General features: G+C 39.5%; 1 non-coding gene and 1 pseudogene across 3 annotated transcripts in view; one reads left to right on the forward strand and one right to left on the reverse strand.

The window, feature by feature from the left end:
* Window positions 1–26,071, forward strand: part of Gm14408 — a 191,981-nt gene that overhangs the window by 20,096 nt on the left and 145,814 nt on the right. The gene's annotated exons all lie outside the window — the stretch shown is intronic.
* Gm14405 (predicted gene 14405) lies at window positions 2,390–14,035 on the reverse strand (annotated as a pseudogene). Its single transcript, NR_040256.1, has 3 exons — window positions 13,682–14,035; window positions 4,661–4,804; window positions 2,390–3,590 (listed from the first exon to the last, which is right to left on the reverse strand). The product of NR_040256.1 is annotated as a predicted gene 14405 (transcript).

Here is a 26,071-nt window from a genome sequence, read left to right on the forward strand (position 1 = left end):
TGGTCCAAGGATATACAAAACATCACAGTCCCATAGTCTTTACATATTAAAAGTTCAATCCTTTTAAAATATTCAATATCCTTTAAATTCCAAACTGTTTTACAAACTCTTAACTGTGGAATCCACTAAAATATTTTTTTCCTTCAAAGGGAAAAAATATGAGGGCACAGTCACAATCAAAAGAAAAATTAAATTCCAACTGTCCAACGTCTGGGATCCAACTCATTATCTTCTGGGCTCCTCCAAGGGCTTGGGTCACTTCTCCAGCCCTGTCCTTTGTAGCACACAGCTTGTCCACTAGGATCCAGATGGCTGTACTTTACTGCTGCTGCTGTTCTTGGTCATTCATGGTCCTGGCTTCTCCAAACACTACATGACCCCTGGGTCATTAATTGCATCTGAGGCTGCACCTTCACCAATGGCCTTCCATGGCCTCTCATAGTGCTGAGCCTCAGCTGCTCTGCCCGATCCCTTCATGCCAGCAAAACCAGTACCACCTGGGTAACTCTTACACGTTACCAAGTCCAGCCATAGCACAAGGCAAACCTTGGCTATCTCTGGAACACAGCCTCTGTGCTCTCAGAAAACACTTCCGAGAATATGTCACCCCAATGATGCTGGTCTCTTCTTAATTACTGCTAAGTTTTTAGCTACAGCTAACCAGCATCAATAGTCCCAGTAATGCCAAGTTTTCACTCTAGTAGTTCTGGTATCTTGTTAATCACAGCTGATTCTTCAGCCCTAGCTAGTCAGAACCACAGAATCTTCACAATCCAAAATAGCAATGGCCCTGAAAAGAGTCTTTAATTTTCCCTCTGAAATTTCACAAGCCAGGCCTCCATCTTCTGCACTGATCTCAACATTATCTTCCAAGCTCCTACACAACATCCCACAGAGTTCTTAAAACTGAATGTGTCCTTTGGCCCAAAGTTCCAAAGTCCTTCCACATTCCTCCCAAAACATGGTCAGGCTGTCACAGGAATACCCCAGTTCTCATACCAATTTGTCTTAGTCAGGGTTTCTATTCCTTCACAAACATGATGAGCAAGAAGCAGAGGGGAGGAAAGGGTTTCTTCAGCTTACACTTTCCAAATTGCTGTTGATCACCAAAGGATGTCAGGACTGTAACTCAAGCAATACAGTAAGAAACACCCCTGTATCCTCTTGAATCCTTTGTATGATTATTTTCATGATGATGAAGAATTAGAAATGTTTAAAGGCTTCCCCATATTTAATGCATTTATAGGGTTTCTCTTTCATAATGATGAAGATTTGAGAATCTGAAAAGGTTTCACCATATTATATTCCTAAATTTCTTGGCAGTATGGATTGTTTCACTGTGAGGACTCTAGAAATATTCAAAAAGCTTCACCATATTAACTACTCTCACAGGATTTTGTCTACATTATGATTTCTTTTGTGTCTTTGAATATGATTGACAAGTGAAGGCAATACCACATGGCTTCCAGACATAGGGTTTCTCACCTCTATGTCTTCTTTTATGTATTTGAAGATTATAATGTACAAGGCTTTGTACCTTTAATAACTTTCATAGGGTTTCTCTCAAGTGTGTCTTCCTTTATTTACTTAGAGAATACTGTGACTTATAAAACATTTACCACATTGCTTATATTCATGGGTTTCTATCCAGTGTGTATACTTTTGTGTTAGGAGATGACTCTTTATAACTGCTTTACCTAATTAGTGATATTCAGAGGATTTTTCTCCACTACATGTTCTTTATGGATTTGAAGATGATTGTGATGTAGAAGGGTTTCAGGACATTGCCGATATTCATAGGGTTTCTCTCCAGTACAAACATGTACTTATATATTTTGAGGCCACTGTTTTGTGAAAAAAGTGTAAAAGCACATTGCTAACATTCAAAAATCTCTCTCCTATACGTGTTGTTTTATGATTTTGTTGATGACTGCTTTCTGAAAAAGTTTAACCACATTGGTTAAAGTCAAAGCATTTCTCTCAAGTATATATTCTTTTATGTATGTAAAGACTATTGGTTTTTGAAAAAGCTTTACCATGTTGGTTACATTTAAAAGGTTCCTCTCTGGTATGTGTTCATTTATATACGTGGAGATCAATGCTTGCTGCAAAGACTTTATAACATTAGATGCCTTCATAGACTTTCTCTTCTGTATGGTCTTTTGTCTTTGGAGGTCACTCCTTCCTGCAAAGGCTTTACCACATTGGTTAAATACATAGGGTTTTTCAGCTGTATGTATTCGATGATATTCAAGACCACTGCTTCCTGCAAAGGGTTTACTACCTTGGTTTCATTCATGGGGTGTTTCGCCTGTATGTGTTCTTTTATGACATTGGAGACCACTGCTTCCTGCAAAGGCTTAACCACACTAGTTACATTCATAGGGTCTCTCTCCTGTACATGTTCGCTTATATATCTGGAGAGTACTGCTTTCTGCAAAGCTTTACCACATTGTTTACATTCATAGGGTTTATCTCCTGTATGTCTTCGCTTATGTATTTGAAGGTCAACACTTCTTATAAAAACTTTACCACATTGCTTACATTCACAGGGTTTCTCTCATGTATGTCTTCGCTTATGTATTAGAAGGTCACCACTTCTTTTAAAAGCTTTACCACATTGTTTAGATTCTTAGGGTTTCTCTCCTGTATGTGTTCGCTTATGTATTTGGAGAGTACTGCTATGTGCAAAGGCTTTACCACATTGTTTACATTCACAGGGTTTCTCTCCTGTGTGTGTTCGCTTATGTATTTGGAGAGTACTGCTATGTGCAAAGGCTTTACCACATTGTTTACATTCATAGGGTTTCTCTCCTGTATGTGTTCGCTTGTGTATTTGGAGTTCTCCCCTTTTTACAAAAGCTTTATCACATTGTTTACATTCATAGGGTTTCTCTCCTGTATGTGTTCGCTTATGGATTTGGAGAGTACAGCTATGTGCAAAGGCTTTACCACATTGCTTACATTCATAGGGTTTCTCTCCTGTATGTGTTCGCTTATGGATTCCGAGATGACTGCTTCGTGTAAAGGCTTTACAACATTGGTTACATTCATAGGGTTTCTCTCCTGTATGTATTCGTTTATGAATTTGGAGGTCACTCCTTTTTGCAAAGGCTTTACCACAGTGGTTACATTCATAGGGTTTCTCTCCTGTATGTGTTCGTTTAAGTCTTTAGAGGACACTCCTTGTTCCAAAGTCTTTACCACATTGGTTACAGTCATAGTGTTTCTCTCCATTGTGTATTCTTTCATGCCTTTGACTATGACTCTGATATGCAAAGGCTTTACAACATTGGTTACATTCATAGGGTTTCTCTCCTGTATGTATTCGTTTATGAATTTGGAGGTCACTCCTTTTTGCAAAGGCTTTACCACAGTGGTTACATTCATAGGGTTTCTCTCCTGTATGTGTTCGTTTAAGTCTTTAGAGGACACTCCTTGTTCCAAAGTCTTTACCACATTGGTTACAGTCATAGTGTTTCTCTCCATTGTGTATTCTTTCATGCCTTTGACTATGACTCTGATATGCAAAGGCTTTACCACATTGAATAAACTCAGAGTGTTGCTCTGCAGAAGAACTTCTTTCATGCCTGCAAATACAATTGGCACACGTGAAATTGTTCTCGCATTGATTATACTGATGAGTCTTTTTATCTGTATGAATTCTTTTAAAAATTGGCTTCATTCAAAAGAGCAATCTAATGTTAATGTAATATGCCTTTGTTTGCATTCAAAGGTGTTCTCCTCGTTATGGATTGTTTTACATCTTTGAGGATACATGAAATGGGAACAGTATTGATTATCTGGCTCACATTTATAGCATACTTTTTGTATAAAAGGTTATTCACATATTTAAAAAAAACAGGAAGAACTCAAAGTCTTTGCACACTGATTGCATTCACAAATTCTGTTATCATGAGAGTAATACTACATTTGGAACATGAACAAATGCAAACAGAATATAATTTCTACTACCCTAATTCTAATTATGATTTTCAGCAGTTTCAGTTGGAAAATGTCCCCAATAATGTTGGGAAACTAAGTACTTATAAACTTACAGCACATTTAGAATGTCACTCAAAGTATGTTATACTGCATATCCTCTTGTTGTTCTGAAAAAGTGAAAGGTATGTGGCATCTTTCAATACCCCTATGCTCACAAGGGCTGTATCCATAGTAACGTATGACAACCATATTAAAAGAGAATAACAAGTGTAAAGGTTCCATATTACATTCACACACGTGACTTTTTTCCTCATAGAGATGTAGTATAGCGATTAAGGTTTTTCCACCAAACCATTTTTGAATCTTATGAACTGTCCATCTCACTAAATTTAGCAATGATATTACAAGTATATCATTGAGCTCAGATATACTATGGATTATTTGCTTATTACTAGGTTTTAGACATATACTTGTCACCTAATCACTGTGTGTTCCTTTTGCAATAGCTAAGCGATATGAGACTGAAGACACTCGCACTTGTACAGCATGGCTCTACTAGGCTTGATTTAAACAGTAACATACCTGTTAAGCCATTATTTCTCTGTCTTTGAACTAATAGAAAGTCTTGCAAACAATAATTACATATCTGCCATAGACATATATGATTTTATGAAATTCAATAAACATCCATAACTGAAAGCAGTGCTTATTGTACCCTATTGGTTTTCTTTACTACTTGTAGCACACGTTAAACTTTCTTCATAGGCATTTTCTCCTCAGCTTGCAGAGGAAAATTACTTTCCATGACTTCTAGAAGTTTGGAAATGGTCTTCAATTGTATGTTCTTCCCAACTGTAACCTAAACACAGTACCAGAGAAAGTATGTTACGTTATTGGCAATTAGGCAACATTTAAGTTACTAACTCCATTGAACTTTAAAACCATGACTGATTTATTCACCATATTCTTCCTCATTCTCAATTAAAATTACAAAAACAAAAAACAATAACAAAGAAACAGTTGTGCATACATGTTATAAAGTAAAAAAAAAAAAAAAGAAAAGTCCAATATTTTCTATAGCTGTGAGATTCCTATAGGTCTCTACCATCACACCTTTGTAGAGACTCTTCTGAGAAGCATCCAGCAAAGCCCAGTCTTCCTGAGTGAAGTTCACATGCACGTCATCATAGGTGACTAAATCCTGTAGGATTTGATAAGTGTGCACAAAGCAAAATATACAGACAACAGTGTAAAGGTTTATTTCAAAATGAATATTCGCTGACTGCCCTGCCTACCCACATAGTACTTTTTATCCAGTCTTTCACAGTTGGACAACAAAAACTTAAGTAAATAAATGATCTCTGGGAACCTGATGCCTTAGTTTTAAGATGTTCTGTATGGAACCATGTAGAATGCTGGTAGACATTTTTGTTATTGAGATCTAATATGCAAGAGTTCCCTTAAAACTGCAGTTTTCTCTCACCTATCCATGTCACAAAAGACCATTTCCATCTCCCCTTACCTTCTTGTCACATGTCCCCTTCCCTTCTTAGCCCCCAAGTATGGACAGACACCCCCTTCTCAACCATAGCCAATTCTCCCAAAGACCAAGCAGTCTGTCTAAAGAACAAGCCCACTATCTGTTTTCCTAGACAGAACAGTCTCATAGTAGCCCACAGAACTGCCACACAATATCAGGGAAAGCTTCCTCTGCCCATTTCCACGAGACCAATTTTCAACTTTTCTTCAATAACTAAGGCAACTACACCAGGAACAATGTGAACTTGACTAATATTACCTGTGCTAGTATGTGTATAGAAATAAAATAAAATCATATTTCCTGACTCCAATAAAAATAACTCAAATGTGGGAAGCCACATGTGCCGTTGCTGAGTGGCACTGACTACTGCTGGCCACCACGCATAAGATTGGACAAACAACCAATGTGTACATATGCAGTAAAGTTTTTTGCAAAAACACTGCCTGGCCCAGGCATGATAATGAGGTACTAAGAGAGTAACCAATCGGATGTGAGACATGCAAATGAGGCTTAGTGAATAACCAATCAGGGTATGAGACATGCCTCTCCTAGGCCTATAAAAGCAGCACCAGTTCTGGGCTCAAACTCTCTTCGCCTCTACAATCAAGCTCTCCCAATAAACGTGTGCAGAAGGATCCTGTTGCAGCGTCGTTACTGCTGGCCAGTCCGGCGCGCGCAAGACTCAAAGTCACCCCTAAACTGTTATAAATCTGACCCTACAGTTACTACTGATCTGTCTTCCAAACAGAGAGGCCCCATGCTCCAGAGTTCTCTCTGTCATTGTAGATGATCAGAAAGTTGAGCTATTGCTCTATAGCTGTTCATGACCCTTTGTACTTCCAGGCTAAACCAGGCCCATGGGAGCCCATATACAAAACAATGCTGAATGATAACTTAATGTCTGCTTCCTGCCATATGCATTATGCTCCAATCTGTCCTATCCACCCACCCAGCACCATCAACACCTGAGAAACTTCTGCATGTCAGAAGCTCCTTTTGTAACAAGAATTGAAGTTCTGTGAATCATGCCATTTTGACAACAGGGAATAGAAAGATAAAAGGAATCTAATCAAATATTTCTGGAGGATGATCGCTGACAACTCTTTACTACTACCTTCTAAACTATTTATAAAACTAGTCACACAAAACTGAATACAGACGGGTCATGAATTCTAGAAATCAAACCATTAGTTTTCCAATGTTGTCCTATGGCACACCAAAGGCAATGCCTGTATATGCACACTGCAGAGTGACATTTAAGTTCCATACCTTGCCACTCCCAGGGCTACCGAGCCACCCTCACCCCTGTAAATCCACACTCAGAAAGAGTCAAAGGACAAGGGCCTCTGTTATGATCACCACATGGACCAACAGAACCACACTCTGACCCACAGTCCATTTAGAACCAGCAGATCGGACTCAAATAGCTCTGCAGACTTGCTTCTCCTGTACCGTCAATGGAGATTACTATAATAACCAGGGGATGGCTTGTGGTCTTCCAGGCAGCTTATAACACATGCATCTGAGGAGAATCCTGTAGAGAATCTGCAAGCTACCTTCCCCTAGTGTTCCTGATTGTTAGTCCTGCCCATAGTCCCTCATTAGGATGGAAAAGTCAGCTGGGCCTCAGGGCAACAGCAGCTCCTTCCACTGTGGGATCACAGAGCAAAAGATTTAGACAGCTAAAACCTTCCAGGCTAGGCTGTTACACCCTACATGCAGACATAGCCCTAGTCTGGAAAATTTACATTTATAAGAATGTTCTAGTCCTGGAGACCAAGTAATTTCCATTTAAAGGCCCAAGGTCCTTTCTTTATATATTCAATTATGCATGCAATACCCACTACAGCCATCTCTACTTCTTACTGGGGAAGTCCTGCAGCCAACCTGCAATCAAATTCATACATTGACAATAATTTAAAAGTGAATGTGACTATGACTTTTAAAACTAGAAGCAGTTATTGGGCAAGAAAAAGGAAGAAAAAGAAGAAATAAATTGTAAGGACATCACTGCTCCTAGGTATGGTGGAGGAGAAAGTATATTATACACAAAAGAGTGAACATAGCCTGACCCAATTATACCTGGGATAGTATAGAGTAGACATGACCTGGGACCTTGTGGAGAGAGGAAGGAGGGCAGAAGCAAGAGCCAGATCAAGATGGTTAATGATAGATGAAAAGCCCATTTCCTAAACGATTGGATTGCATAAGGAATGGCAGCTGGGAGATTGGCAGTCCTACTGCTGGGGTAGATGGCGAGGTATGCCAGCAATAAGGTGTCACAACGAGGGCCTGTGATCTCATTTGACATTGCCCTAATCTGAAAAATGCCCGAAGATGACCAGTATGGAATTTAACTGATTGTGCAAAATTGATTACTTGACTCCTTATGGTGAATGTCAACTACTGCCAAAGCAGAAAGGCCTCACCTACCTTATTCCTCCTCCTCTTCTGTGCTGCAAGTAGACCAGCTTCAAAGTTGGTCAGTGAACTCAACCTTATATCTGTCCCTCTTTATTTGTAATCCCCTAATTTGTAACCCTGTAACCCAGGGAGGTTAGACAACACTCATTCCCTGGTGTCTTTTGTCTCACTGATCAGTCAGAACCCAGCTTGACAGGAGTTGTAGGACTGTTTTCCAAGCCCTGGGCAGCAGAGGGAGGATTAGGAGTTCAAAGCAAGTCTTAACTACATGGCATAAAGAAAGTAGGAGCTACAGGAGATGTTTCTCTAAACAGACAGATATGAAATCTCTTTAAAAACAGGAATGAAATTCTTAATTTTGGGGCAATATTGGAGAAAAGAAACACTTAAGAGATCACCCATGGATAGTCAAAATGAAATTTAAAATCTAATACCAAAAATGAACTTTTTAAAAAGAAAAAAATAAATGAAAAAATATATTACTGTACTGATTTGAAAAAGATCATGCCCTTCCTGGTAGAAGGAATGGCAATAATAAGATAGTGTTTGACCTTGCCCCTATGATCTTTGTTAACTACTGAGATCTATAATGTGACACACACAGCTACAGCTAATGGCATGTGTTTATATTTCTGAGATCACTTAAATATGTCACCAAGGTTTGCACATATCTCATAATACAGATCATAAAATGGGAATTCATCACTCACTGGCTCAAGCTAACCTGCCCAAAATAAACACCCACCAATCTAGTTTTACTAATAACCATTCTCTGTTGTAAACTTCTCTCTCAATTTATGATTTGATTTTTTTGTGTGAACTTGTAGTGTACTCAGTAACATGTGATCAGGTATTCTGAAAGATTTATAAGTACAGAGGAAAAGGAGATATGGAAAAGAGAAAGGAGAAGTTTTTTTGCCCTTCCCCACTTAGGATCTTTTCGCTTTTCCTCTTAGATAGCTTTCATAGGTAACTTTTGACAACTTAGTAAAAACTCCATAACCACTTCTTTGAGTGTCCCATTTTCTTCCTGTGACTTCTGACCTGCAGGCTAAAAGTTAGAGACCAGCAGTTCCTTCTGAGATAGAGCAAAGGCCACACTGCTTAATCCTCTGCTGTTAGGCTACAGGTGTTAATCACCAAAGCCCTCAGTCTTCTACCCTCAGAAAGAGCAAGGAAGGTTTTAGGCTCAGGTGCTCAAAGCAAGGCTTAACTACATGGCATAAGGAAAGCCTGAGCTACCGATGTTGCTGTAAACAGAAAGATATGTAATCTCTTTAAAAATAGGAATTAAATTATTGATTTCTGGGAAATATTGTAGAATAGGAAGAAGTAAGAGGTCAGAGCACCTATACATAAAGAAAATAAAAATTTAAAAAATAATACCAAATATTGGCTTTTTAAAAAGATAAATATAATTGAAAAATATGTCACTATACTGATTTGAAAAAGATCAGGCCTATCTTGGTAGAAGGAAAGGCATTTATGAGATAGTGTTTGACCTTGTCCCTAAGTGCTTTGTTAACTACTAAGGTCTATAATCTAACACACACAGCTACAGAGAATGGCATGTGTTTTACATTTCTGAGCTCAATTAAATATGTCAACAAGGATTGCACAAATCTACATAATACAGATCCTAAAATGGGAATTCATTACCCACTGGCTCAAGCTAACCTGATCAAATAAAACACCCTTCAAACTAGGTTTACTAAATTACATCCATACATGGATACAGTCTGTAAAATTACAAAATCATTCTCACTGCCTGAATCAGGTCCTTCTCCATAACAGTGACCCCTGCAGCACACTCCCTTTTCCTTTGGTCTGTGACCTAGCTCTTGTCAGCACTCTTTTACCTGACAGTGTACACAGTAAGCTGTTCCTCTGGTTCTCGTCCTGCCAAGTGTATTTCTCCACACAAGCCCCTGACACAAAGGTTTTGACAAGATGCAGTCTTATAATAAAGTTACTCAGAGGCCACAGCTGGGACCAAAAGGAGAGAGTAGGTCCACAAAGGACCTCACAGATGTCCCTATCTGTCTGGCTGATGCTGACAATCCAGCCTCTGGGAAGAGATATTACACAATCATCCTTTGCTAAGATGCTTGCTCCTCCTCTTTGTGGGAGATGACATTGCACTTACCATGTCTGAAGTTCTAAGTTTGCCTGAGCTAACCTCACAGCAACCAGCAAAAATAATAAGAACCGATTCCACAGAAACACTGAGATCAGCTGAGTTACACAGAGGAGCATGCAGGCTTAGTACCTGGAAGAGTCACCTCATCTTCTGACTAGCAGCTCCATGTGGAGGCTCTAATTCGCTATTGAGTCTTGAGTGAAGTGAACACCAGGCTTAGGGTTAGAGTGTGCTGTAGAGATGCAACCCAGTGGTTCCAGTCTGGGCCAATCCTTTTCCAGATCTGCAGATTTGCAGTTCAGTAGCACCAGTGTGTCTCCTCCAATAGTCTGTTCCTTCACCAAGCTCTTGGGAGAGGCTAAGATTCCTGATCCTTGCTGCCTAAGTGCCTGCCTCTCCCCTTTCTGGGCAGTGCCCCTGGGTTCACTGCTTTGAAAGTTTGGAGTTTGCCTGAGCTCTAATTCCAGTGCTCAGGAGGCAATTCCCCTTCTTCCTCCTGGAATCAAGGTGGATAGCTTACATTTCCCCATCAATCAGCTGAAATTGGAGTTACCAAACTGTCCACAGGTGGTCAGTGCCCAAATATTAGTAACTGAAGAGATTTTTAGGACATAAGATTTTGTGTTGTGGCTTCAGGCTGGGTTCAGGTAAACGGCAAGTACTTTCCACCCAATGGCTATGAGACAAGGCTTAGAGCAATTAGGACACATGTCAGACACTGTGGAGCACTCATGTTAGTCAGCTCATTGTCCTCAGTGGGTTGTCAAAACAAACATAATAACAACAAACCCACACCTATATTGGTAAAATATATCACTGTACTGATTTGAAAAATATCAGGCCTTTCTTGATTGAAGGAATGATATTAATAAAACAGTGTTTGACCTTGCCACTATGTGCTTTGTTAACTACTGAGATCTATAATGTGACACACACAGCTAGAGCTAATGGCATGTGTTTTACATTTCTGACACATTATATCTATACAGTACAGATCCTAAAACAGAAATTCATTATCACTGGCTCAAGCTAACCCTTACAAATTAAGCACCCACCAATCTAGTTTTATTTAATCACATGCATTATTTAATACATGCTGTTAAATTACAAAATTATTAACCTTGCCTAACTCTTATCCTTCGCTAGAATGGTGACACCTGGAGCAGATTCTCTTATGGTTTTATCTATGATCTAACTATCTCCTGCCCTGTTTCAACTGACAGAGATAACAGTAAACCATTGCTCCGGTTCTTATCTAAAGGTGGAAGAAATTAACAGTTCATTATATGACTCAAATGAGCAATTATAAAACACTTTTTTGCTACATTCTTTAACTTAAGAATTTAGGAATTTCCATCAAGAGTAAAGCAAGGTCACTGTCCTGGGGAGCAGCAGACCAGGGTCAAGGCTTACTGAGTCAACATAGCTTGTATTAGAAACATCTCTATATGGGGAAGAAGAGACAGCTCTCCCAGAATTAACATGTCATCCCAGAAAGAAATCTCTCCATATACAACTAAAATATTAATTAGGAAAATTTTCTTAATGGCATCATGGATTCAGCTGCGGCTAATGCTCAAAGACCAGGCAGCCAAAGACAGGTTTTGGATTCCACACATGCTCTCATCCATAAGTTTCTTTCCTGTTCAGTCACCAGGTTATTTTCAACAATTTAAATATGGACTGGAGATTACAAGTCCTACTTAAGACTACTAGGAGATTTACACAGCAAAGACCCCCAGAATCACTTATTAAGTGCCTCAGAGCCCTGAAATAGCAAGTCATTTCTCAGTGATAGATTCCTGAGTTGGAGGTCCCAGAAGATGAGAAAAATAGCAAAAGTAGAAGGTAGAATTTACAATAGCTGTAGTAGTGAGAGCTTACACAAGCTATGTCTTATGCCAAGTAAACTTTTTAAGAGTAGCATCTTGTGCCAGGTGTGGTGGCTCACGCCTTTAATCCCAGCACTCGGGGGGGGGGGGGGGAGGCAGAGGCAGGTGGATTTCTGAGTTCAAGACCAGCCTGGTCTACTAAGTGAGTTCCAGGACAGCCATGGCTACACAGAGAAACCCCGTCTCAAAAAACAAAAACAAAACAAGAGTAGCATCTTGTATCCTTCTCACAGGGGATAAGTGGAAAGAAATGGAGACCTCTATAAAGTCTTTAGAAACTTGCATACCCTGGGACAAACTCAGAAGTCTAACAAAACAACACTGCACAAGGGAACTGCCAAGTATCTAAAAAATCATGACCAACCAAACCCCCAGTGGACTTGGGACAGAGAACCATATCGCCATATTGTGGAGAAAGTTGGAATCTCAGGATCTGAAGCTTCTCCTCCCAGAAGCCCTAGCCACAGAACATTGCCACCTCTCCTAATGCTAGTCCTGGCTTAAGAGAAAGAGCACTATTTTGTATTCAATGCACCAGGGCCTTAGGTCAAGCTCCTAAGCCTTAAGGCTCCAGGCTCTTAAAGGTCTGGAATTTAGGATTCAGGTATGCAATTCTCCACACATTAGGATCAAGCTTTATTTGAGTGGACCAGCCCTCAACACAGTAGTATTTTTCCTTTCAAAGAGCTGTCACCAGCGGTAGTCCTGCCCTTGAGGCAAAACTATGCTTTTTCCATGAAGGAAAAGAAAATTATGGATGAGAGCATATGTGGAATCCAAAATCTGTCTTTGGCTGGCTCGTCTTTGAGCAATATTCACAGCTGAATCCATACTGTCATTAAGAAATTTTTCCTGGGGCTGGTGAGATGGCTCAGTGTGTAAGAGTACCCGACTGCTCTTCCAAAGGTCCGGAGTTCAAATCCCAGCAACCACATGGGTGGCTCACAACCATCTGTAACGAGATCTGACGCCCTCTTCTGGTGTGTCTGAAGACAGCTACAGTGTACTTACATATAATAAATAAATAAATCAAAAAAATTTAAAAAAAAAGAAATTTTTCCTAATTAATATTTTAGTTGTATATGGAGCGATTATTTTCTGGGATGACATCTTATTTCTGGGAAGGAAAATAGATCTTTATGGCACACCAGGCCTTAAGGTTGGTTGTGACCCTATAATGCCATTTTGTGTAGCTTGTTAGGGGCCTGTTCTTTGATATCACCATAGGTCTAATGCCTGACTGTATAGCAGATTTGTCCCTTTTGTTAAGATTTGAAGACAAATTTCCGATAACCGTGGTAAATAAACATGCATATGGCTATACTAGCCTTCAAGAGGGCTGCTTAGCATACTACATACCTGTCAGGTGTTTTACAGGCAGCCCTACCTCAGCTACATCGTACTTAGTGTCACTTAATATTTCCTAAGCATTGGTAAATCCGTAACATCATCAAGTCTACTCTTGTACATCAGAGCTTAATATTGGAGTGTTACCCAACACATAATATGTCTTCTACAGCCTGCACCTACATCTTAACTGCTAAGGGCAGAATTCATAGAAGATAATATAGAAACAAGGGCTGTCAAGTTTGTCATCCTGCCAAGTACATTTCTCCATTTCTCCAGAGTAGCCCCTCCTGCAAATTTTTTTTCTACTTCTTCTGTTTTTTTGGGTTTTTTGGTTTTTGGTTTTTTTCTCTCGATACAGGGTTTCTCTGCCCTGGCTGTCCTGGAACTCACCTTGTAGACCAGGCTGGTCTGGAAGTCAGAAATCTGCCTGCCTCTGACTCCCGAGTTCTGGGATTAAAGGCGTGTGTCACCATGCGCGGCTTCCTGCAAATGTTTTGTGCAGATGCAGCCCAATAATAAATGTATTCAGAGGCCAAAGCCGGGTCCAAGAGGAGACTAAGCCCACAGGTGGCCTCATCTAGCTGCCTGCTACTTACCATCCAGCTGATGGGAAGTCCACTACACATGCATTTTCTGCTAAGCTGCTTGCTCCTCCTCTCTGTGGGAGATGATCTTGCACTTATCATGTTTGGAGTTCTGAGCTTGCTAGGTCTTCTCACATCACTCAGTAGAGGCACACAAAACACATCACATAGAAATGCAAAGGTCTGCTGAATTACATGGAGAAGGAAGTCGCTGGCTTGGAACCTGGAAGGGCCGCCTCCTCTTCTAACTGGTAGCTCCAGGTCGAGATTCTGATTGGCTGGAGCGTATTGAGTGACATGTTAACTACTCTTAGGGTGATGGTGTACTGAAGGAACTCATTTCCAACCTGGGCCAATCCTTTTCCAGATCTAGAGATTCATGGTTCAGTAGCACTAATGCCTCCATTCCAGTAACTTACTTGGGTCCTCCTGCCAAGCCCCTGGGAGTAACTAAGATTCCAGATCCATGCTGCTTAATTGTCTGTTACTTCCCTTTGTGGGCAGTGTCTCTGTGTTCACTGTTTTGCAAATTTGGAGCTCATCTGAACTCCAACCACAGCACTCCAAAGACACATCTCCTTCTTCCTCCTAGAATCAAGCTGGATAGCTTATATAGCTCTTGAATCAGCTTACATTGGAGTTACCGATGTGCCCCACAAGTGGACAGATGCCAGAATATTAGCAATTAAAGAAAGATTTTAAGAAACAAGATTTTGGTCTGTCTTCTGGCTGGGTTTAGGTCACCTGCAAGTATGTTCCACATGATGGTTATTTGTCAAGCTTCAAAACAGACTAGGAAACTCACGAAAGACATGGTGCACCCACTTCCTGGCTTTCCTGGCCTTTGTGATCATCAGACAATGACAAAAAACAAAAATACAGAGGCAAAACAACCATACAAATAAAATAATAGCTTAATTTCTTAGAGAGAGAGAGAGAGAGAGGGAGAGAGAGAGAGAGAGAGAGAGAGAGAGAGACATTTAAAGACAGCACTGAAGAATTGGGACAATACAATAACTCTTAAAGTCATTTCAGATGTTTAGAGTCAGTGCCTTACAATCATTTTCAAAATGAATATTGCCAAGCATGCCAGTATGTGCTATCAATTGCAGTAGTGTGGAGACAAATTCATATTCATGAATTTGAGGCCACACTCCTCTACATAGTCTCTTCCATAATATAAACCATCTCAAATAGGCTTAGTTTCTTTAAATGGCAGATACAGTTACACTGTCAAGAACCAGGAAGCAACGACCTAAATGATATGAAGTAAAAATTTGTTCTATTTCCAGGCCAATCTCACAGTCTCCTCTGAATTCAGAGAGATAATCAGCTGTGAGTAAAAACAGAGAAACTTTTTGGAGTCAAACTCAAGGCTAAGATGAATAGTAACTATTACAAAACTGGAATTGCCTTGCAGTTAGTAATACAATTAAAATCCGCAATTCATAAAACCTACCATGCCGGGCTTGATGGTGCATGCTTTTAGTCCCAGGACACGGGAGGCAGAGGAAGGCAGATTTCCCAGTTGAAGGCCAGCCTGGTCTACCGAGTGAGTCCAGGATAGCCAGGGCTACAGAGAAACCCTGTCTTGCAAAAAAACAAACAAACAAATAAATAAATAAACAAATAAATAAATAAAACATCCCATGAACAGAGGAACACTGTAAACAATTTATACTATGTAAATCTTAAGATTATAGAGGAAAAACTAGTCAAAATGACAATTTGTCCATTAACTTGGGACATTAGAGACAACATCCATAGTTAATATAGAATTACTCATATTTTATTTTTAGGATTAATTTGGAACAGGAAATAAAAAATAGCCCTTAAGTTGCCCTTAACAAATAAAATTGTGATTGTTTATCTGTGTTGTTGTTATTTCTCAGACACAGCCTTATTTAGAATATCAGAGTCACTAAATAAACGCTAATAAAAACAATTAAATCAAAATTAATTTATCTCTGTTCTTTGATTATCTGCTCATTGGAGGCCAGCAGCCTGTATTGTCTTCCTCTCTTTGCCTTACTCTGAGCAGCCTATTTGAAGAGCAGTGACTCCCAGCACCTCTAAGTCTAAACTCTTTGGATAGTCCAGAACTCTGGGAAGAAATCTCCACATGGCTTAGGCAAAATCTGTACCTTGCTAAAAAGCCACCTCCCCTCCATCTAATCTTATATCATGGTGTGTGTATTCCATCCCAGAATCTCTAAATAACTTTTAATAGTACTTTCCCCATATTGCCATCTGTAGAGGTGAATTGTTAATTTGCTTAAGCTCCCATCAGGTGGCGCATGTACTACACCCGCCCAAGAGTTCTGGATTCGTGAATAAAAGACACACATGTCAGTTTAATCCTTAATATGCCTAAGTAGCTCAATTTCTGTGCACTTCTAATCTTCCCAATGGCTAGCACATACTTCTCTCCAATTCTTTGTTTTGTTTTGTTTTGTTTTGTTTTGTTTTGTTTTGTTGTTTGTTTTGTTTTGTTTTTTCGAGACAGGGTTTCTCTGTGTAGCCCTGGCTGTCCTGGAACTCACTCTGTAGACCAGGCTGGCCTTGAACTAAGAAATCAGCCTGCCTCTGCCTCCCGAGTGCTGGGATTAAAGGAGTGCACCACCATGCCTGGCTTTTTTGTTTGTTTGTTTGTTTTTTGAGACAGGGTTTCTCTGTATAGCCCTGGCTGTCCTGGAACTCACTCTGTAGACCAGGCTGGCCTTGAACTAAGAAATCTGCCTGCCTCTGCCTCCCCAGTGCTGGGATTAAAGGTGTGTGCTTCCATCCCTGGCTCTCTCCCTATTCTTAAATTATCGTTTTCTAAATATACTTAGGTTATTTGCTTTCCCTGACTCAAGTGGGGGATCAGCCCCTGGGCTTTCTTCCCTGGGTAATTCTATGTTGACCTGCCTTTACTTCTGATATCTCTGCTCCCTTCATAGTGATTCTTTCTTTGTCCCCCTTATTCCCTTGCTTGTGCAATCTAAAAGTCCTGCTTGCATTTCCCTGTGCAGCCATTGCCTTAACGGCAATCATTTATTATCAATCAAAGCCAGCTGGAGGCAGGGCTACTGAGCCTCTCAGAGCAAGCATTTCGGGAGGAAAATTAAGACATAGCATAATATTCAACCTGCAATACATGCACATAACCAGGGACTTTGAAACTTCAGATGGGTTAACATTGAAAGAGCACAGCTGGCATCAGGCTGACAATCCGCTATAAAAATGCCCAGTCTTTCCAGATTCCTTCTAATTAATGATGCCCTAATCAAACTTTGGGTTTGTTTGTTTTCATAAAAAATAATTCCTAAGGAATATAATGTTGAAAATGAAAATGTAATTATTAAGATGAAATACTGATCTGACTCTACTGTTTTGTAGATTTTTTCTTTTTTATAATGTGTTTATTTTTATGTTATATATATGGGTGTTTTGCCTGCATGCATGAGGGTGTAAAATTGGCTGAAACAGAAGTTACAGACAGTTGTGAGCTGCCATGTTGTTTCTGGGAATTAAACGTGGGACTTCTGCAAGAGTAGCCAGTACTCTCAACCATTGAGCCATTTCTCCAGTCCCTAGAGTTTTTGTGTTAAATGTCAGAATTCTAAATGTATATACTATGAAATATAATTATATATCCCTCGTCCCCCTCTACAGCCCACAGATCCATCCAAATCAACCATCTCCTCACTATGAAATCTCCTCCTCCTCTGCCTTCTCCTTCTGATCCCTACTAAGTCCATTTAGTGATGCCTGCATGGGTCTGACTGTGAGGCCCGTTATTGGACAATGGGCAACCTTCCAGTCACCTCATCCTCAATAAAGAATGACCCTGATCTCTCAGCTGCAAATAGCCCTTCAGTTGAGGGTACAACTATGAGATATCCTTGGCTATTCTACATAGCCAATTTTGGCTTGACCCTCTCACCCACCCTTTGATTGTCCTCACTTCCAGCTGATTAAACCTTCCATTTTCTAATAAAGAAAAAATTATTTTATTATTCTACGTGTATGAGTGTTTTGCCTTTTTGTATGTTTACCACACGCATGCCTGATTCCCTCATAGGACAGAAGTGGACAACGAATTTTTGTACTGGAGTTTTACACAGTTCTGAGCCAATGTGTAGACACGGAGAATACAGGTTCTCTGCAAAAGTAGACATTTTATTTTAAATATATTTTTATTAGATATTTTCTTCATTTACATTTCAAATGCTACCCCCTTTCCTAGTTTCCACTCCGAAAATCCCCTATAACCTCCCTCCTACCCCTGCTCCCCAATCCACCCACTCCTGCCTCCTGACCTTGGCTTTCCCCTATTCTGGGGCATAGAATCTTTGCAAGACCAAGGGCCTCTCCTCACATTGATGGCTGACTAGGCCATAAGACAGGAGTACCACCATGTATTTTCTTTGATATTATTTTCTTTGATTATTATATTTTCTGGCCTCGAACTCAGAAATCTGCCTGCTTCTGCCTCTGGAGTGCTGGGGTTAAACACATGCGCCACCACGCCTGGTTTCATTTTCATTAAACCCTAAAACGTCTTTAATTTCTTTCTTTATTTCTTCCTTGACCAAGTTATCATTGAGTAGAGTGTTGTTCAGGTTCAACGTGAATGTTGGCTTTCTATTACTTATGTTGTTATTGAAGATCAGCCTTCATCTGTGGTGTTCCGATAGGATGCATGGGATTATTTCAGTATTTTTGTATCTGTTGAGGCCTGTTTTGTGACCGATTATATGGTCAGTTTTGGAGAAGGTATAATGAGTTGCTGAAAAGAAGGTAAATCCTTTTGTTTTAGGATGAAATGTTCTACAGACATCTGTTAAATCCATTTGTTTCATAACTTCTGTTAGTTTCACTGTTTCTCTGTTAAGAAAATATTCTAAGATTCCACAATACCTAGTCTTTGAGGATAATAAGGAATCCCAGTAATATGACTAATATTACATTGTTAACAAAACATCTCAAATGTCTGGCTGTAATGGCCAGTAACTTCATGTCATTTTGAACATCCAGTATAGAAAAACAATGTAAGCAATGACTAGTTTCATATTTAGTTGCTTCTGTCGTTAAAGCAGTTCCAAATAGAAAGCCTGAGAAGGTATCAATAGTCATACGTGCCATGAATCAGGTCCAGTGGGTGCTCCTCAATCTGTGGGAATCAGGGGTTCCAGCAGATGGACATAGAGTTGGCGGGAATTGACAGACAGACACAGATATGAGAGAGTGTGCTAGATCTGAATGTAATTTTTAAATTGAGCATCAAACTTTTTATACAGAAGAAAATAGGCAAGTACAATGAGGTTACTGAATTCTTACACAAAACAGAGGAATGCAAACACTGAAGGACTGACCAGAGGAACCAACTGGGATAAAATTCAGTGTTAACAACTGGGATCAAAAACAGCTACACCTAAGGTCCACCTAATCTTAGAAGCCAGGGCCAAAGTCTTCCTGCCCTTGCCATAGTTCCTACTCTAGTCTATTGTATCGTCCACTTTTCCCCTAGGACATTGTAAACACTTGTATATGGGTGTAACTCAGCTATCTACAGTTCTAAGTATCTACTCTGGTTCCTCCTTAGGTCACAAACTTCCTTCTTCCTAGATAATGATAAATTCCTGCATAGGGCAGTGACTTAGATATCCATGCCCAGGGTCAGATCAAGGACTGCCTAGAATATAACTTAGCTATATGTCAAAAAAAAAATCAATCATTAGGAGCACTTATTTTTTTATAATTATGTGATTTAAAGATTTGTTTATTTATTATGTTTAAGTACAACTATAGCTGTCTTCAGATACACCAGAAGAGGGCATCAGATGTCATAATGGGTGGTTGTGAGCCACAATGTGGTTGCTGGACTTTGAACTCAGGACCTTCAGAACAGCAGTCAATGCTCTTAACCACTGAACCATCTCTCCAGCCCCCTTAGGGGGACTTATAATGAAGCAACAAAAAGGGAAAGCACATAGATCCGTTTACCAACTAAAGCAAGGACATTGGGCATTCTTTAAACATGATGCCAGGATTCCAGGAGACTAAGTTTCCATGAACTTCTCGCCTCAGGACATTGCACAGGTTTTCAGGGCCTGTCGCAATTGTCACTACTGGATTGGATGTAGCACATATGTACATTGTTTAACATTGTTTAAATTCAGATATATAAGTAACATCTATTTGCCATAACTGAGTAGGTACAAGTCCTAGAGGATTAACTCCTAGAGGATTAACACCTTTGTGTGATACAAGAAGAAATTGAGGACACTGATGAAAGTCTTTACAATTTGACATGCACATTCTCAAGAAATACCAAATTGTTGTCTCAACCTATTGCTTTTTAATGATGTAAAGAATGAGAGTGTTTGGCTAAACTGTTCCTGTGTAATGCCTATACTCTGCCTAATATGCAAACCTGCAGCGGCATTGCCCTCATTAAGGGGTCTGGGCAAACCACTATGAGCTTTAAATGACCTATAACGTAAGGAACAGTACATGCTCTTAAATTAAGTTGCATTTGCATAAACAATTCCAAAATTTGAGAACTAGCAGTAACTAAAAATGGAACAAAGTCAAGCAATTGTAAGCCATGAGGTATATACTGGCCATCAGTATATCAACTCAAAGCTTGATTTTTTTTCAACATTTCAAAAACAGTGGCTACAGTACATTATTCAAATATTTTTGAAGAAGGGGGGAAACTCAAGAGAATAAACATATGATCCAATTACGCATGCTACCTTCCCTTTAGATGAGCTGTCTATAAACACAATAAATGCATTCTCTATCAGCTGCATGTGTAACCACATACTTGTAGTTGACCAGAACCCAGACAGAAGCCAAAGAACAAAATCTTGTTTCCTAAAATCTCTGTTTAATTTCTTTAATTGCTAATATCCTGGCCAACCGTCCACTTGCAGGACAAATTGGTAACTCCAATGTAAGCTGATTGATGGGCTATGCAAGCTATTCAGCTTGATTCTAGGAGGAAGAAGTGCTTCCTGAGTGCAGTGCTTAGACATCAGGCAAGTTGTAAATTTGCACAGCAGTGAACAAAGGGGCACTGACCACAAGGGGTTAAGCAGGCAGGTAAGCAGCATTGATCAGGAATCTTAGCCTCTCCCAAGGGCTTGGTGGGAGAACAATAGACAGGTTGGCTATTGGAGGAGACTCACTACTGCTACTGTCCTACAAAGCCGCATATCTGAAAAAGGATTGGCCCAGGCTGGAAGTACTAAGCTGTGTCCTTTCAACACACTCTAACCTTAAGAGTGGTGCTCATGTCATTCAAGGTCAGTAGCCAATCAGAACCCCCACACGGAGCTGCCAGTCAGAAGAGGAGGTGGCTCTTCCAGGTACTAAGCCCTCAAGTTCCTCTCTGTAACTCAGGTGACCTGAGTATTTCTATGTGTTGTGTTCTTACTGTCTTCAGTGAGTGCTGCGAGGGTAGCTCAGGCAAGCTCAGTACTTTAGACATGGTAAGTGCAAAGTCATCTCCAATAAAGATGGAGAGCAAGCTTCTTAGCAAAGGATGCCTGTGTGGTAGGTCTTTCCAGAGCATGGATGGTAAGCACCTGCCAGGTATATCGGGCCACCTGTGCCCTCCTTTCTGGACCTAGTCTCTCCTTGGACCCGGCTGTAGCCTCTGAATAACTTTATTGTCTGGCAGCATCTGGACAAAATCTTTGTGTCAGGGGCTTGTGTGTGGAGAAATATACTTGGCAGGATGAGAACCAGAGGAACAGCTTACTGTGTACACTGTCAGGTAAAACAGTGCAGACAAGAGCTAGGTGACAGACCAAAGGAAAAGGGAGTGTGCTGCACGGTTCACTGTTATGGAGAAGGACCTGATTCAGGGAGTGAGAATGATTTTGTAACTTCACAGACTGCATTCATTTATGGATGTAATTTAGTAAAGCTAGGTTAGTGGGTGTTTTATTTGGGCAGGTTAGCTTGAGCCAGTGGGTAATGAATTCCCATTTTAGGATCTGTATTATGTAGATTTGTTCAATCCTTGTTAACATATTTAATTGAGCTCAGAAATGAAAAACACATGCCATTAGCTGTCTCTGTGTGTGTCACATTATAGATCTCAGTAGTTAACAAAGCACTTAGGGGCAAGATCAAACACTATCTCATTAATGCCATTCCTTCTACAAAGAAAGGCCTGATCTTTTTCTAATCAGTACAGTGACATTTTTTTTTTCTTTTTGGTTTTTTGAGACAGGGTTTCTCTGTACAGTCCTGGCTGTCCTGGAACTCACTTTGTAGACCAGGCTGGCCTCTAACTCAGAAATCTGCCTGTCTCTGCCTCCCGAGTACTGGGATTAAAGGCATGCGCCACCACACCCGGCCAGTGACACATTTTTTAAATTATATATTTTTTTCTTTTTTAAAGATTTATTTATTTATTATATGCAAGTACACTGTAGCTGTTTTCAGACACTCCAGAAGAGGGCATCAGATTTCATTATGGATGGTTGTGAGCCACCATGTGGTTGCTGGGATTTGAACTCTGGATCTTCAGAAGAACAGTCAGCGTTCTTAACAACTGAGCCATCTCACCAGAACCATATATATCTTTTAAAAAAGCCAGGTTTTGGTATTACTTTTTTTTTAAGATTTACTTATTATTATATCTAAGTACACTATAACTGTCTTCAGATGCGCCAGAAGAGAATGCCAGATCTCATTATGGGTGGATGTGAGCCACCATGTGGTTGCTGGGATTTGAACTCAGGCCCTTCTGACGAGCAGTCGGTGCTCTTAACCACTGAGCCATCTCTCCAGCCCTTGGTATTACTTTTTAAATTTCATTTTCTTGATGCATAGGTGCCCTGATCACTTACTTGTTTCTAGTCTCCAATGTTTTCCAGAAATCAATAGATTCATTCCTATGTGTAAAGAGATTATATAACTGTCTGTTTACAGCAACATCTGTAGCTCAGGCTTTCCTTATGCCATGTAGTTAATACTTGCTTTGAGCATCTGAGCCTAAAAACTTACTTGCTCTTTCTGAAGGTAAAAGACTGAGTGCTTCTGTGATTATCACCTGTACCCTAACAGCTGAGGATTAAGCAGTGTGGCCTTTGCTCTATCTCAGAAGAAACTGCTGGGCTCTAACTTTTAGCTTGAAAGTTAGAAGTCACAAGAAGAAAATGGGACACTCAAAGAACTGGTTATGGAGTTTATTACTAAGTTGTCAAAAGTTACCTATGAAAGCTATCTAAGAGGAAAAGCGAAAAGATCCTAACTGGGGAAGGGCAAAAAACTTCTCCTTTCTTTTCCTTATCTCTTTGTCCTCACTACTTATACATCCTTCAGTATACATGATCACATGTTACCAAGTTCATCACAAGTTCTCACAAAAAAATAAAGTCATAAAATGAAATAGAAGTTTACAACAGAGAATGTTTACATGCATATCCATTAGGAGTAATTACTAATGGCTAAGTATCCATTGCCTGTATCAGATCCACAGGTTCCCTGAAGGTTTAAAACCATAACTAAGTTATTAGTAAAGTTTTGCATAGATAAACAAAGTCTATATCTCGTTTTCTAGCCTAGCACCTATAATAAATGATTAGTTTCCTTTTTATGACCTTTGGTAAATTGCTTTACAACCTCTTGGAATATGCTCTGAGTAGGAGAAAGTCTGATTACTATCTAAGAGCAATAACTTTATGATGCTTGGGAGACTGGTGGAGTTTTCTTTGCAGTTTTGAGTATCAGAAATTTATATAATAGCCGTCCAACTATAAACAGTTTAATACTCACTGACAGAATTTTAGGAATTCTTATCGGATCGTCATTAAGACTTAAATCATCTATTTGTCTATATAACATCACTAGAAAACAGTACATCTTCGTAGATCTGTAGAGTTCTGCTCTAAAGGGGTGTGCCTCTACATAGTGATTGTTATATATCTTTAATAATAACAGGAAAAGCATATTCATCGCAGGAATATTTCATACAAGGAATCCATTACAGGCTTGCTTAATAAGGGCACAGATGTTGCAGATTATATAATAATTGTTCAAACATATGGAGGATGGAAAGGTGGCTCAGTGGTTAAGATCACTGACTGTTCTCCTGAAAGTCCTGAGTTCAATTCCTAGCAACCATATGGTGGCTCACAACCATCTGTATTGAGATTTGACTCCCTCTTATGGAGTGCCTGAAGATAGCTATAGTGTACTTACATATAATAATTAAATAAATCTTTTATTTAAAAAGTATTTGAACATTTCTGGATGATCACCTGCTAGATATTAGCTTGTCCCATTATGGCTCTGGACAACCCACTTTCAATAAAATAAGAGAATACTGTACAGAAGGTATTAGAGTTACAAGGGCCAGCTTTGAGGAAAGCTACAAGAAGGACATGGAATTTACTGAAAAAAAGCTATGTGTGCTGCAGGTGACAGAGCTGGAGAAGTGAGAGTATGGAAAACCATGCGGCTAAGGCAATGTCATCATAATCTCAAGATGCTGAACAAGAAGCTATAAGTTTTGTTGTCTTCACTGATAAATTTTGGTGTCTTTGGTCAGTTCATTTTTCCAGATGATTTCATTATTTCTGCTAAGGATTGTTTCTTTGGTGACATTGGATGTGTAAAAGATAACAATCTCTCTTAAGCATATGGTACAGTGTGGACAGATATAAAGTAGTTTTCACTTTTGAAAAAACATGTGGTAGTTAAATGATAATGGCTCCCATAGACTTATATGTTTGAATACTTCTTTTAAAAAATATTTGTTTAATTATTATATGTAAGTACTCTGTAGCTGTCTTCAGACACTCCATAAGGGGGAGTCAAATCTCAGCACTGATGGTTGTGAGCCACCATATGGTTGCTAGGATTTGAACTCAGGACTTTCAGGAGAGCAGTCAGTGCTCTTAACCACTGAGACACCTTTCCATCCTCCATATATTCGAATACTTATTTTTTTAGTTTATCAGACTGATTATGAAGGTTTTAACATCTTCTGACCAAGCCCACTTTGCTAGCTACATCTTGTCTAGTTTCAAAATATGAGCTCTCAGCTCTACCTGATGCCATGTGTTTATATTGCCAGTATTGACTCTAAGGCTTTGGAACAGTAAGCCCAAAATGAGCCTTCCATTATAATTTCCTTTGTCTATGGTGTTTTTCATGAGATCAATAGAAAAGAAATATACAGAAGAGTTCCATGGAAAATCAGAAATCAGAATATCATCCCTTCCAACTATAGAAACCAAGGAGGAATATTTTTCAAACTATCTCTAGGTCAGTATGAACTGTCCCATACCTTTGAAATTAGGAGTAATCCCAAGATTGACAATTATCTACTTCCCTTAAAAAGCAATCCTTTTAAGAACATTCTGCTTTACTTATAACCCAACCAATTCCAAATAACATTCCTGCTCCATCTTGTATTGAAGTCTCATGTAACGAATGAAGGCCCAAAAGCACAGGTAAATATCTACTACCACTTTTTCTTTGACAGCTCACTTATTTTTTATTGAATATATTCTTTATTTACAAGTCAAATACTATCCCCTTTCTCAGTTCCCTTCCCCTAGTCTCCCTGTCTGAGAAATAACAACAACCAAGATAAACAATCACAATTATATTTCTTAAGGGTCAGTAAAGGGCTATTGTTTATTTCCTGTTCCAAATTAATCCTAAAGGTAAAATATGAGTAATTCTATAGTGTTAACTATGGATGTTTTCTCTAATGTCCCAAGTTAAAGGACAACTTGTCATTTTGACTTGTGTTTCATCTATAGTCTTGACATTTACATAGTATAACTTGTTTCCACTGTTCCACTGTTCATGGTATGTTTTATTTATTTATTTTGTTATTTTTGAGACAGGGTTTCTCTGTGTAGCCCTGGCTATCCTGGACTTACTCAGTAGACCAGGCTGACCTTCAGTTGGTAAATCTGCCTGCCTCTGCCTCCCGAATGCTGGGACTAAAAGCTTGCACCATCATTGCCCGGCATGGTAGGTTTTATGAACTGCTGATTTTAATTGTATTACCAACTGCAAGGCAAATCCAGTTTTGTAATAGTTACTATTCATCTTAGCCTTGAGTTTGACTCCAAAAAGTTTCTCTGTTTTTACTTACAGCTCATTATCACTCTGAATTCAGAGGAGACTGCGAGATTGGCCTGGAAATAAAAAAAATTTTTACTTCATATCA

Source organism: Mus musculus, chromosome 2, assembly GCF_000001635.26.
Source record: "Mus musculus strain C57BL/6J chromosome 2, GRCm38.p6 C57BL/6J".
Lineage (NCBI taxonomy): Eukaryota > Metazoa > Chordata > Mammalia > Rodentia > Muridae > Mus > Mus musculus.